The sequence below is a fragment of the Centruroides sculpturatus genome, unplaced genomic scaffold (genome assembly GCF_000671375.1).
Source record: "Centruroides sculpturatus isolate CEXI.00-Female unplaced genomic scaffold, Cexi_2.0 scaffold170, whole genome shotgun sequence".
Taxonomy (NCBI): domain Eukaryota; kingdom Metazoa; phylum Arthropoda; class Arachnida; order Scorpiones; family Buthidae; genus Centruroides; species Centruroides sculpturatus.
This window is the reverse complement of record NW_019384413.1, coordinates 9147-24980: the sequence shown is the minus strand read 5'-3', so window position 1 is coordinate 24980 and position 15834 is coordinate 9147.

The following is a 15834-nucleotide window of genomic DNA, read 5'->3' as shown; positions in this document are numbered from 1 at the left end:
TGTTTTCTTCTTCCTATTTTTTCCCTCCCCCATAACAACTGTATACCTACTTTTGCACCTCCCTGTATATCACAATGTTGAGTTAATAAATAAATAAATAGATTTAAAATTGATCCAAAAAGCTACCAATGGGATGAAGTTCACTTTATGACTTCAGTATGATTAAGTTTTAGAACAATTATGAAATATTCTTTACTTCACAGCTGGGTGTATAGGTAGACACTGGACATCTTTATCATCACTCTTTATTCAGGAAAAAAGGTATTTTGTAATTTATCATTATATAAAATATTTTGTAATATGGAAAATACATGATCATGTTCTATTATTTAGCCAACAGAAGAGGGTCGTATGCCCAAAACACGTATCAGTGCATAAGATATTCCTGAATGAAGCGTGATGTTAACGATGCCCAGTGTCTACCTATGCACCCAGTTGTGAAGTAAAAGAATAATTAAAAAGAAAACACTGTTTTGGAATAAGTCAATAATGATTATGAAATAATTTAAATACATAAATATTAGAATGTGGCAGTAAAATGATAAAATTACGCCGAAAAAGAAAAAAATCATCACCTTGAAATTAAGAACACACTTTTTTTATAATACAAAATGTCAATTTCAAATTAATATGAACAAGTTTCTGAAAATATATGCTTACTATATTTTAATGTTTATAGCATACAGAAAAAAAATTGCTAAAACACAATCTTCCATAACCTGCCTCCACAGTATACTATGGAATTATACAGTTGACTCCCCTATAACACTGTTGATTTTTCTGTTTTATATGAATTCCATGTTGTATGAGTCACTTAGATTTTACAAATATGTGAGATATTCACAGCCTGGCACACGTATTTGTAAAATCTAAGTGACTCGTACAACATGGAATTCATATAAAACGGAAAAATCAACAGTGTTATAGGGGGGGGTCGACTGTAGGAACAATAATTGAGTCATAGGTGCAAGCTCTTAAATCTTAATTGCAATTTAAAATCAACATATGTCCCCATCAGTTCCTTTCAAAATTTCTTTTAAACACAACCTGCAGGTTGTGTGCATGATAATAGTTTTTTTTGTCAAAAATACAACAGAATTCCATTATAATATGTGAGGTAACATTGACAGATATGATGCATAACTGAAAACTGGGATAAATTGGACTGTTATGGACATTTTGAATTAAAAATTATGAATATAAAAAGATTTATATGGTATTATTTTAAGCTTCTTTTTATGCCTTAGTGAATTTAATCATAACAGCAACATTTTTATATATATATTAGCTGTATAATAAATGATGTAATAGTTTTAAGAAAAAAAAACTGCTTTATGGTTGGTTAGATTTGGGGTTATGGCACAAAATCCTAGGTAGACTAAAGAGGTTTATGCAAGATTTTGTGCAGGTCTAAAATGTGCATTATTATACTATTTTAATATGAATGGTTTGTCTCACATTCAAGTGAAACAATAAAACATAAAAAATAATTTTGTAATACATGTTATTTTAATCTATTAGTAGTACTTCAGAGTTTTATAGTGGTTCCTCCTTTGTTGCAATGCTCTGCAGTCACCTCACACCTTAGCATAAAAATGAACACAGTTTTAAATATTCTTGATCTAAAGTGAACCTATTTTTGTAGGATCAACAAAAGTGATTTTTACTACAAATACAGGTTAAATCTCATAAGATTGGAACCATACAACTTATCAAAAGTTCATCATAGGTAAGTGCTTATGATTTGTTTACTTTAAGACAGTCACAAATGCTATTAATCATCCAAAATTCTTTTTAAATTAATCAAAGTATATTTTCAAAAATGTTATCATCATCTACTTAATGTTGAATGTTTTATTTTTAATGGTGCTATTAACAATTGAAAAATATTTTCTAGGATCTGTTATTCTTTTACCTAATTTAAAAAGGAAGATATGGACAACTTTCTCAGATTGCGTGAAGCTTCTGGACATATCTATTTTAATTAAGCAAATTGATGAAAAATTATAATGCCAAAGACAAAAGTCAAATTTTCTTAAAACATTGCTTTTCTTTCTCCTAATGTCTATTTTTTCTGAATATACTGCATTTACTTGCATATAAGACGACGTTTTTATTCATTTATCACAGCTTCAAATTCCTAGGTTGTCCTATTTGTGTGAGCGAAAGATTCTTTGCAGTTTTGCAAATAATTTTTGTGAACCATGTATTTGCAGTTTTTACTGGATGCTTACACTCTTGTATTTAAAAACATAAGTATTTTATATGGGTTGTTTGAATCATTCTTGTATATTGTTGGGAGTAAAGATGAATAGCAATAGGAAAAGCAAAGCTTTTGAATTGAATTCCAGATTGAAATCCCAAAATCACATGGGAGCATGATACAAGTTTTAATCCATTCCCATGTGAAAACAGATGGTGACAGATCAAACTCGAAACTAAGCTTTTGTTTTGAGTTTGATTACCTGAAGACTACCCCTTTGCTATTAAAACCCGGTACAACTTGTGGACAAGCTCAGGAACATTACCCTCGAAGATAGTTAATTTATGAATGTAATGGATTTTAAATCCTTATTTCCATCTATAAGGTTACCGCCATGTTTTTGCAAGCTAAGAGACTTTCTTTATACTAACATAGAAAATGCAATGAGATACCACGCACACATTTTAGAGCTTGCAAATCTAGTATGTTACATGTCGCTTTTTGATTTTGAAGGGAAGACATATTTACAAGAGAGAGGGATGCCAATGGGGAACCCAATGTCTGCTGTTTTGTGTGAACTAGTTTTATGTCGTTTGGAAAGCAATGTCCTACCTGTCTTTCAAAATGACATCATTTTATACGCAAGATATGTAGATGATGTTTTCATCCTCTGGAAGAATGTTAGTAGCACTCAACATTTTCTTAACAAAATCAACAAGAACCCATATGGTTTGACTATCAATGGACCAGGAAAGTGAGTTTAACGTAAATTTTCTTGATCTATCCATCACATGTAGAGAGGGTAAAAGATGGATGGGCATTTATTGAAAGCTGAGTTATCAGCCCATTATTATCCCAAAGAAGTCCTTTGATCCTAGGAATTTTAAATACGCAGCATTTCATGCATGGATCAAGCGTGCCTACACGCATTGTATAAGTGTTTCTGATACATATAGGGAATTAAATTACATATGTACAATAGCTTTACAACAGGGATATCGGAGAAGAGAAATAGAAGGGCTTATTGCTAAGTTTCAGAATCAGACAAATCAGCAATCTCCAACTATGAATCAAGGATGAATAATAGTTCTTAGTTATATTCCTTTCCATTACACAATGATTAAGAAAATCGCCAATAAGAATAACACAAGAATGATTTATCAATGTAATCCTACGATATATAGAATATTAAGAAATGATAAGAAAAAAAAACTGAAATGCTAGTACAGGGGTGTATTCTATACCTTTAAAGGATTGTCGCTTTAACTTGGATTTTGTATACGTTGGTGCAACTATGCAACAATTAAAGCAGAGGCTTAAAGAGCATAAATATTCCATCGCTAAGAACATGGATAGTACTTTCCTCGCAGCTTTCGCTAAGCATCAGGATATCAATGTTCATTGGGACAAAGCATCCATTAATAGAGCCACAAGCAACAAACAAGTGCTGAAACAGCTGGAAAAGCTTGAAATCTACAAGGCCCACATTGGCACGGGATGCATTAACCATAGGAATGCAGATGGTTTATCCACTGCATGGAAATCATTTTACCTCAGCACATATTAATTACTACAAAAAATTAATTATCTTGTAATAGAGAGATATTTTAATATCGTGTCATTAATTTGGTTATGTTCATCATTATTACTAAACCACCTGCACATTTTTTTCGTTTTATGTTGAAATTAATTTGAATTTTTAAAGTTTTTGTATTGCTTGCATTCTATTTTTAGCATTCTTTTGTTTTGAGTTCAATTAACTGAAGATGGCTATTAAAAAAAGTCAAAAACGTTTTTATTTTATTAAATAATTTATTGCTGGAAATATTAAGGTGTTGTTAATATTGGTTTATTTTCCAGTAAGTTGTTTGTTTGATTTTCAAATCATTTAGAACTGGGGTCGGCAAGCTTTCAGCAGTGTTGTGCCGAGCCTAAGTTATAATGTTATTGCAGGTGCTGACATGATTCTACCAATTTTGTTATCTATATTATCAAAATTGGTCCATTTATAATGTACAGTACAGTAAGACCCCGTTAATGCAGGAGATGCGTTCCTAGATGACAAAGTGTAGACGAACAAAATAGCATTAAACGAGGTCATTTTAACAAAGTAAATAGGGATAGGAGAACATGCAACCAAAAATAAACAAATTTTACTTTAATTTTAAGTTATTTTTATATTAATTTGTATAATAATATATGTTAAATAACACAAACATGTATTATACATTTCTGTGTGTATATTAATTAGTTCATTTTTTCTATATTAATAGTTCATTTTTTGTAACAAAGATCCTGACTCTTCTGAAATTCTTCTTCTTTTGCAATAAAGCCCTGAAGTTTCATCTACACTTACACTTACATGCCGGTAATAGGTTCGTTTTTATCTTATAAAAATTGTCCCACAAACATTTTCGAACTTTATGAAGTTCTTTTCAGGTGGAAATGGAATATTTGCAAAAAAATCAAACAGATTTCAAATCAAGTATCCGTGTAATTGACACATGCGCACAATGGCGCATGTCCATCGGAGTGGAATTCGGCAAACTTTTTGATTTGAAATCTGTTCGATTTTTTTTGCAAATATTCCATTTCCACCTGAAGAAGAACTTCATAAAGTTTGAAAACGTTTGTGGGACAATTTTTATAAGATACATGCCGGTAATAGATTCGTTTTAAGTGTAAGTGTAGTATACTTCTGGTGTTGCTAAAGGGTTGAACAGTATTGAAGTTTCATCTGTCGCTTTTTTCTTTTCTTAATTAATTAAGCAAATGTCGGTAGCAGAAGAGCATATCTAAAATGCTTCGTTTTGGCTTTTGAATTCCTTTCAAAATCAAGATCATTCGCTACAATTTGATCAACAATTTCATTTATTGTTACCAAACTTTTACTAAGGAAATCTGTACAGAAATTTTTTGGGTTCTTCATTTTCAGAATCACTATTTTCCAGTTCTACACGGATTCCTTGTTTTGCCAGTTCTTGAATGTCATCATTGATAAGACTCACCAGAAATCTGCAGTAACTCCTCAATATCCTGTTCGTCTACATCAGCGTTTCTCAAAGTGGGCAATAACGCCCCCTTGTGGGCACTGGAGGCTTTCAGGGGGGCAGTAGAAGGCTCAAAGAGAATTGGGGGGCTACCAAAGGCAAAATTGGGGCTGATAAGAGGAAACATTGCGTTTAATGGTTTCCAGATGATGAGAACAATGTACAGTAAGGGCACAAAGTGTGAGATTCATAGAAAAGTTTTCCTAAGAATATTTCCAATCCTTTTCTCACACAAGAGAAAATGGGTTAGGGGGCGTTGGGTATAACTTTATGGAACAAAGGGGGCGGTGGATCGAAAAAGTTTGAGAATCACTGGTCTACATCTAGTCGATTAGGTCGCTGTATCGATTAGGCTGAGTATTTGGTCAACCTAACGATACTCTTCTCGTTGAGAATTCTTGGATCCTTCAGCCATAACTTCTTTCACACTTTGTTCATGCATGTATCAGTTAATTCTTGCCAAGAGAAGCCAATATTGCCCATGGCATCCATGATGTTATATTTTTTCCAAAATTGCACCAAACAAACATAGATTTAAAGAAACTACACCTTTTTGCTACCTTTTTCTGAATGGTTCGTGTTCGTAAATAATCATATTATATACAAATCAATAAAATGCCACGATAATTTAAATTGGCGTAAATTTTGAGCTTTTCTCAGGCTTCAAGCAGACAGTGTTATATTGAATCAGTTTTGGAGTCTTACTGTACTTCCAAAACATAATTTTGAAGTTAAGTTGTTAACTGAATTATATTCTTACATGTGAGGCACATGTACTGTACAACACATAGATGGCAACACAGAGCATAAATGCATGTGCTATAATATAAATATACAAGCAAGAGATTGTTTTTAATATACCATGGCCTATGCTGAATTATTGTTTCCATTTAAACATGTAATTAATAATTAAAACATAACTTTTCAGAGTGCCACTGAAAATAGTCCTGCGTGTCATAAGTTGCTGACCTAATTTAGAATAAAAATTCATAAAAAATATAATTTAAAATTAAATAAAATTTAAATAATCTCTATTTAGTAAATTCAAAATTTGATTGCCTATTAAGCCTCAACTCTAAATTACACAATCTTGACCCTGAAAATCATTCCTTCATCAAAAATTTGTATTAAACTAACTAAACTAATGTACCTGGCCCACCAGTGGCCAAGCTGTTTCATTTTGTGAACACTGGGAGTTCTGTTGTGGATTCGCACCTTGCCAGGACTGGCTGATCACATGGCGTTTTCAGGTTTTTTCCACATCTGTCATGCCTGAATAGGGGCCAGTTACCTTTAAAAAGACCTCCCGAAAGGCATCCCCTAGGCCAGGGGTCGGCAGTTTGTCAAGTGAGAAGAGCCAAATTGTCATGGAAACAGTATAATAAAAGTACCAGAGAGCTGCATATATGATACGCACCAGAGAGACGCCCCCTAATACATGTTACAGGAATTCCGTGATAATAATAAATTCCTATTACAAATATACTGAATTATTTATATTGTTATTGGCCAAATGAATAATAATTATTTATACTGTTAATTTAAATGTGAGAAATATGACACACGACAGGGGTGCATCTAGTACCTGTTTTTGGCATAACGTTACATGGACGGACACGTGTTCAATGGGTTATGTATATATAGATATGCTTCAAATGCTGCCACTCACATGCGACTCATATCGATCAACACAAGTGTGGTCATGTGCGGATGGGCTAAAGAATGGTAGAGAGTATGCTGTACAAGTCGAAGTTTGTGAAGTGAAGGCCATGAAAATGTTTTTGTTGCTGATTAGCAAGTCCAGAGTACAGTACATGGCCAGATGATGTTCTCCTTACACACCACATTGAGATGTTTTCTTTCCTGGAGGTAATTAGAGCAGTAGAAAATGATGTGATAACTGTCTTCTTTCTCCCTAAGAGGGCAGGGGCAGTACCCCTCACCTTTCTTCAAGAACCGTGTAAGTTAGGTCTTAAGGTTTCTGTCTTCTGTCAGATAGTTTTAAGTAGTATAATGAGTTTATAAATCAACTTCCAAGAACATTTGCATTTAAAAAAATTATTACAAAATACACAGTATTTTTTTTGCAAGTTATCTCAAATAGCTAAAACAAATATACTGAATTATTAGCAGTACAGATGATCAATATAGTCATTTGACAAAGCTATTATGTTTTACCTAACATAATATCTGCATAATGTTGAATAACTTAATATAAAATTAAAAAATATATTAAAACAAGTAAATTTTTATCTTTATCATTTGCAACATTTTAATTATGGTCATAACTTGATTAATGATAATTTAAAATTTTGAAATTTTTCAAATAATATATTTAAATATATTCAAATAGTATATTTAAATATATGTTTTGGAATGATTTATAACTCATGAGAAAAAATATATAAGTACATAGTAAATTATTATAATAAGGCAATTTCATAATCCCAAATGAAACTTTAACCAATAAAATAAAATTACTTAGAACTACTTTCAATACATTCAATAGGACAAAGTTTACATAAAAGCATATTAATGTCTGTTCTAATTTTAACCTTTATTTCATTTACAGTACACCCCCTATAAAACAGGTTCATATAGTTTGGATTCCTATATGACGGCAAAAAAATTGCAATCGTATTTGTATAAACACGCTAAAAGAGACTCGTATAATTCAGTAAAATGTCATCACCGACTTGTGTCACGACAGGATTGGTCAAATCTAGACCAATAGCAGATATTGCACAAACTGTTGAGTTTAAACAAGCAGGGGACCTACTAAAAACCATTTACTATTTAACGGCCATAAAAATTATATTTATGTCTCCCCAAAGTTCAGCAAATTTTTCGCAGAAAAATAATTTATCAGGAAGCACGCGAGTGCCATTTGATGCACCGCTTCACAACGAAAATAAGCTTAAGCAATGGCGTCATCAAATGGTGCATGCTCAGCAAGTAATCCTACAATTTTTTGTTTATAGCATAGTTTATATGGATTATTCCCAAAAAATTACACACATTTTGGAAATGTTGAGTCGAATTAGTCTAGAATCGATTAATTTTATGGAAGAAAACCTTTCAAACAGCCGTAATCCGTAAACTGCATACGTGACAGACTGTGATTGGATCATCTATTTAAGGACTCTTAGAAAATGAATTTTATAAAAACCGGGACGTATCTATCGTGTTATAGGGGGGGATTGACTGTATAGCTACAAATTTATATATATATAATCTAAAAAACGGCATTAATTTCTGCATCGTTGCACAAAAAAATTCTTATATCTATTTTTATACAGTCTCACATCTTGTATTTTTGCAAATTTATAGTCAACTCCAATACAATATTTCAGATGCTCCTCCATTTTTTAAAAAAAGTTTAAAAACTTTAAATTTCATTCAGTAATAATAACTAAGATATTTTCCAATTACAAATCAATAAAAATGTTAGCATTTATGAAAAATAAGGATTTAAAATTCTGGAAATATTAAAAGTAAGCATTTAGTTATCCTGTGTTTCAAAGATAAGTTTTTAAGCTATTAAATGCACAAGGGAAAGCAATTGTAAATAAAAACTTGGTTTTATAGCCCCTACTGCTATTAATATGCATGATTAATTTGGCATTATTTTTCCACAATCTCCCCTTTATTAATACATCTGTGCCAAATTAAATGTCAGTTTCTCAATACTAGGAATAAAAGTCTAGGTCATGTGCACAGCCATTTGTGTACTGCAGCTTTCACCTCATCTGTCTGAAACTTTTAGTAAAGCTAAAAAAAAAGAAAAAAAAAAAATAGTTGGAAGGGGGTTAAGTACAGCAAGTATGGGGAATGAGGTAGAACTTCAAGATCAAATTTTGTATTGTTGCAACTGTTGCACATGCAGAGTGAGACATAACATTATCACGTTAGAGCAGCACACAGATAATAGATATTTAAGGCAATCGTTTGGCTATATACAATTAATTTATTTAGTAGATGACTAAAATACAGTTTTCAAAATATTTGCCTTAGACAAATTCTGTAGGCATTCATAACATTGGTGAATATGGTATCTGAGTGATACTGAAATTTCTCATTGCATCTAACATGCTTCTGAAAAATTTGAAAGTTCTTTGTTTGAGTGACAAACTATCTTTAGTTTCCTCACATTGAAAGTCTAAGGGTTTAAATTGAGACCATCAGATACCACCTCTAGCCTTTTCTGGTGTCCCTAGAACTATCAATCTAGGACCAAATACCATGTTTAGTGTTTTGCACTAACTAGCCTACTATCACTCAAATCCAATTTATTTCTAATAAACTTAAAAAAATTACAGTAATGTCTTGCCAAGACATACATATGCCCCACCCTGTATCTATTAACCTGTATACAATAATATCAATGACTAAATATTTTCAATCACTGATATTTGATAAAATATACTAGTTATTTCAAATATTTGGTAAAATATTTCAAATAACTAGTTTTAGATTCATCAGAATTTGTATTATAAATTTTATTATTTTAGAAGAAACATTCAAAGCAAAATCTAATCAATGATGCTAGTTTAAAAACTGAAAATTTAGAAGTAAATCAACTATAATTTATGCTTTAAAATATTACATTTGGAAAACAAAATAATTTTATATTACTATGATATTTTAATTCTGCATGGCTATAAACAAGTTAGCTACAACTTGTAGAATTCATTGTAGAATAAAAGGTGCAAACATGAGACGGCAAGTATCGTACAACAGCAGGGAAAAGAATAAAGTCAAGATTGTTTTATGCAAATATATAAGAAAAACTGACTTGACTATTTTTAACACAAAGCAAAAACATCAGCTATCATCAAAACAGACAAAATTTTGATAGTATATAAATATATATACAAAATGCTAACATCTAGACCAGTTTTTTAGAAATTTCATATTGTAGAAATAAATTTTATATTCAGATTCTACTTCAGTTTGTACAAAATGCATACACTATTTCATACGGATTAAAAATATATTCAAGGCCACAAATATTTTTATTTTAAATAATAAAACTTTGGACTTTACATACACACTTTTGCATATCTTAGTATGGCCAGCTTTTGCGAAATAATCAGTTAGGGCTCTATAAGTTTTAAAAATTTAAAGTGACCCTTTTTGGTAATGCACAAAGTCCTCGTCAAAGATTCATCAACAATTTGTTCCCTCCACTATATAAATAGACTGATCCTTGCTACTATGCATTTTTACAGCCTTGCCAAGATTAATGAAAAGCTGCACATATGTACGCATGTAGAAAAGTACACACATATTTTTCCATAAACAGACAATTCTTTTAATATTTTTAAATTGAAACTTGTCTACAATTTCTGCTTTCCTTTCATTTTTCAACTGATGATACAGTTCCAATATTTAAATTGGCTATAATTAGGCAGAAAATTTGACAATATAGTGCGTTTCCACTTGCAANTTTGATTCGTTAATTTTTCTTTTATATTAGATAGTATATAAATAAATGGTATGCGATCGTTATACCGGAGAAGCGTATGGTCGTTTTCGGTTGGAAATCGAATCTGGACCCTTCCGTTCAGATTCGTTTATTGCCACTAACGGGTTGTCCATAAATTATGTCCGAAATTTTTACTAAAAATAATTTTACGAAAAACTTGATAAAATAACTACAGGATCTAGTTTGAATGAATTAATATTGCAATAATTGGAATCGTTAGGTCTAAAACTTGAAAATATACGTGGACGGAGCTATGATAATGGAGTAAATATGAAAGGTGCTCGTTCCGGTGTCCAAAGACGAATTTTAAATCAAAATCCTAGAGCCTTTTGTGCACCCTGCTCGTGTCATTCTTTGATTCATGTCAGTGATGAAGCGGCAGCTTCTGGAGAAATCATAATTAGAGAGGTTGAGGCACAAGTTCAAACGTTAAACGTGTACGGGTAGCAGAAGTACACGTTACACGTTTCAAGTCCAAGTAAAAATAGTTGAGGCACACGTTCATAACATCACGTGACTCAGTGACATCGCGCATTGACTCACGGGAAATAAGTTGAAAAAATGGCGGAAGCAAAATAAATCATAATTTTAACCCCAAACACAAAAAAATGAAGACGTTTAAGCCGATCGTGTACTCACCAAGCTACACGTAGCAAACGCCATTATCGACGGTCCAGAACTGCCAGATGGCGGCGCTCACCCGTTACCCGTATACGTTTCGGGCCAAATACGTGCGCCTCAACCTCTATTGTTTTCCCCTATTAGTGCAAGAATGCAAGAAATATTTGTATTTTTTTTCGTTTCACTAACAGATGGAGTTAAAAAAAACATGTAACATCCCTCACCAACCAGCCGCCCCATCGTGGGCCTAGTCCAACCAATAATGGGCTTGCTAAAAAGAGGCCCTCTTAGTGCCCACAGGGCGGAGAGTTAAAAAAAGACGTTTGTTTTGCACTATGTATTAAAAGGGAAGGTCGTGAAAACTTCATTGTAAAAAGGGGTAGAAGAGTGGCCGGATGGCCGAGCGGTCAAAGTGGCAGCCTACCACTCTGGGGGACCCGGGCTCGAATCCGAACGGGTCGAAAAAATCCACAGGAATTTTTCGGGGGTGGTCCGTTCAGATATGACGGGCCCCGTCCCTCACCACCCGGCAGCCCCATTGTGGGCCTGGCTGAACCCATAATGGGCTTGCAAAAAGAGGCCCTCTTAGTGCCCACAGGGCGGAGAGTTAAAAAAAAGGGGGTAGAAGATAAAAAGTTTGAAATTCTAGCCTAGGGGAATGTAATTAATATTTCTACGTTTAGAGGGTTTTTTTTTCTTTCCGCCCTGTCGGCACTAAGAGGACCTCGTTTAGCAAGCCCATTATGGGTTCAGCCAGGTCCACAATGGGGCAGCCGGGTGATGAGACGGGGCCCGATATATGTGGACGACGGACCACCACCTGAAAAATTCCTGAGACTTTTGTTTGTTTAGTTAAGTTACGGCAACGCAGCACTTGGACGATCTTCCTAGGGGGTGGGTGCCTTCCAAGAGGCCTTTTTAAGGGTAATTGATCTCTATTCAGGCGTTACAGACGTGGAGAAAACCTGGAAAACTTCACACGACCAGCCGAACCCACGACCGAACTCCCAATGTTCAGGGAACGGAACAATTTGGCCACTGGTGGGCGGGCTTTTCGACCCGTCCGGATTTGATCACGGAGCGGTAGGCTGCCATCTTGACCATCGGCCATAAACGGATAGAGGGTTTTAGACATAACGAACTGAGATTGCTGTACGATAATTTTAAGGTGCAGATACAATAATTTTCTTCCTTACGGTTGACTACAATAGCAACTCCCCAACCATATTATCCAGTAACAATGGTACCATGGTTATTACTAGATAATATGGCGTGCCAGCGGGTTTTAAACTGCTTTACACAGAACGTTAGAAGCATGTCACCAAATTTTTGTCAAGCCAAAACAGAAAAATTAAGCTGCATAGCTGTTTTCTTTTCCTAAAAAAATAGTTATTAAATTTAGCAAGAGATTGCGCTTAACGCTTGCCTCTAGTGCCAAATTAACTTACTTAGCATTTAATTAATAATAATAGTAATAGTAATGCAACCCGATATAATCAGGCAATCGTTTGGCTTTAAAAATAAAACAAAATTTTGTGTAGAATTCAAGGACAAACGTATATAATTAGATGAATTTTCTATTAACTTTTTGAAGAAAAAAGAGTAATTAATGAAGAAATATTAATTTATTTGAAAAGGATGGTGCCAACTTTTGTAGTAATTTTCGAAAAGAAGCCAAGACTTGCATTGCTCTATAATGAGGAAGTTTAAATACTTTACATTTTTGAGACAGTAAAAATTCCATTCTAGTTTTTGAATATATATAATGTGGTTCCAAATAATATTTTATTAAACAAAATTCTCATTACAACTCCATACATTGTTTGTTAGAATTACTGCAATGGTGTTTTTGTATTGAACAGCAGCTTTCTTTGCTTGAATTTACAACATTGATAGTGGCAAATCATAACCTTTTTCATTTTCAGTGAATGGTACTTTGCATGCAATAATGGTACTTAGAGAACCTTCTATTCTATTCTGTTTTTTGCACCATGCTAAATGGTCTTTCCTCAGAGGCATTACCGTGTGGGAGAGTGAGCACAAGAAATGCTACTTTAGCAAGTATATCAATAAACAAGCCCATTGAATTTCCTAACAGTGGACAATTTGTACCAAATGAGGTCAGTATTCGAGTAAGTAAGTTTTGCATCATTTCTGATATGTTGTCTGGATGTAGGGAATAATGTATGCAAGACTTAATCAACTCAATGGACTGGAAAATTGTTTGTTTGATAAAGATCCTGGTATCCCGACTGAAGTAAATTGAAGGATGATTGGACCAGAACAGCAAGTATCCAAGGCTTTACATTATAAATATGTGAAAAAACTAAGATAAATACTATACAACCAATCACATAAATGTTCTTCTTCTGAACTTCCATTACCATGTTAGGAAGACATACCACCACTAGACAAACAATAAAATATGGCCATACAATTTCTGATAGCTTATAACTTTGATATTCTACAAACTGATAATACAAACTATCTGTTTCTTCAGCACTAAGATTATGGAGGAGTTGAAATTTATGAACAAAAAAAAACTCAACATCTTTAAACTTAGCTTCTAAACATTTCTTGTTGTCAACAAAAACAGAATGTATCATTCATCACTTTGAAACGGTAAGCGAGACAAGAAATACTCAATAACAGTTTTCAATGAAAACAGAACAAATCCTTNTATTTAACGGCCATAAAAATTATATTTATGTCTCCCCAAAGTTCAGCAAATTTTTCGCATAAAAATAATTTATCAGGAAGCACGCGAGTGCCATTTGATGCACCGCTTCACAACGAAAATAAGCTTAAGCAATGGCGTCATCAAATGGTGCATGCTCAGCAAGTAATCCTACAATTTTTTGTTTATAGCATAGTTTATATGGATTATTCCCAAAAAATTACACACATTTTGGAAATGTTGAGTCGAATTAGTCTAGAATCGATTAATTTTATGGAAGAAAACCTTTCAAACAGCCGTAATCCGTAAACTGCATACGTGACAGACTGTGATTGGATCATCTATTTAAGGACTCTTAGAAAATGAATTTTATAAAAACCGGGACGTATCTATCGTGTTATAGGGGGGGATTGACTGTATAGCTACAAATTTATATATATATAATCTAAAAAACGGCATTAATTTCTGCATCGTTGCACAAAAAAATTCTTATATCTATTTTTATACAGTCTCACATCTTGTATTTTTGCAAATTTATAGTCAACTCCAATACAATATTTCAGATGCTCCTCCATTTTTTAAAAAAAGTTTAAAAACTTTAAATTTCATTCAGTAATAATAACTAAGATATTTTCCAATTACAAATCAATAAAAATGTTAGCATTTATGAAAAATAAGGATTTAAAATTCTGGAAATATTAAAAGTAAGCATTTAGTTATCCTGTGTTTCAAAGATAAGTTTTTAAGCTATTAAATGCACAAGGGAAAGCAATTGTAAATAAAAACTTGGTTTTATAGCCCCTACTGCTATTAATATGCATGATTAATTTGGCATTATTTTTCCACAATCTCCCCTTTATTAATACATCTGTGCCAAATTAAATGTCAGTTTCTCAATACTAGGAATAAAAGTCTAGGTCATGTGCACAGCCATTTGTGTACTGCAGCTTTCACCTCATCTGTCTGAAACTTTTAGTAAAGCTAAAAAAAAAGAAAAAAAAAAAATAGTTGGAAGGGGGTTAAGTACAGCAAGTATGGGGAATGAGGTAGAACTTCAAGATCAAATTTTGTATTGTTGCAACTGTTGCACATGCAGAGTGAGACATAACATTATCACGTTAGAGCAGCACACAGATAATAGATATTTAAGGCAATCGTTTGGCTATATACAATTAATTTATTTAGTAGATGACTAAAATACAGTTTTCAAAATATTTGCCTTAGACAAATTCTGTAGGCATTCATAACATTGGTGAATATGGTATCTGAGTGATACTGAAATTTCTCATTGCATCTAACATGCTTCTGAAAAATTTGAAAGTTCTTTGTTTGAGTGACAAACTATCTTTAGTTTCCTCACATTGAAAGTCTAAGGGTTTAAATTGAGACCATCAGATACCACCTCTAGCCTTTTCTGGTGTCCCTAGAACTATCAATCTAGGACCAAATACCATGTTTAGTGTTTTGCACTAACTAGCCTACTATCACTCAAATCCAATTTATTTCTAATAAACTTAAAAAAATTACAGTAATGTCTTGCCAAGACATACATATGCCCCACCCTGTATCTATTAACCTGTATACAATAATATCAATGACTAAATATTTTCAATCACTGATATTTGATAAAATATACTAGTTATTTCAAATATTTGGTAAAATATTTCAAATAACTAGTTTTAGATTCATCAGAATTTGTATTATAAATTTTATTATTTTAGAAGAAACATTCAAAGCAAAATCTAATCAATGATGCTAGTTTAAAAACTGAAAATTTAGAAGTAAATCAACTATA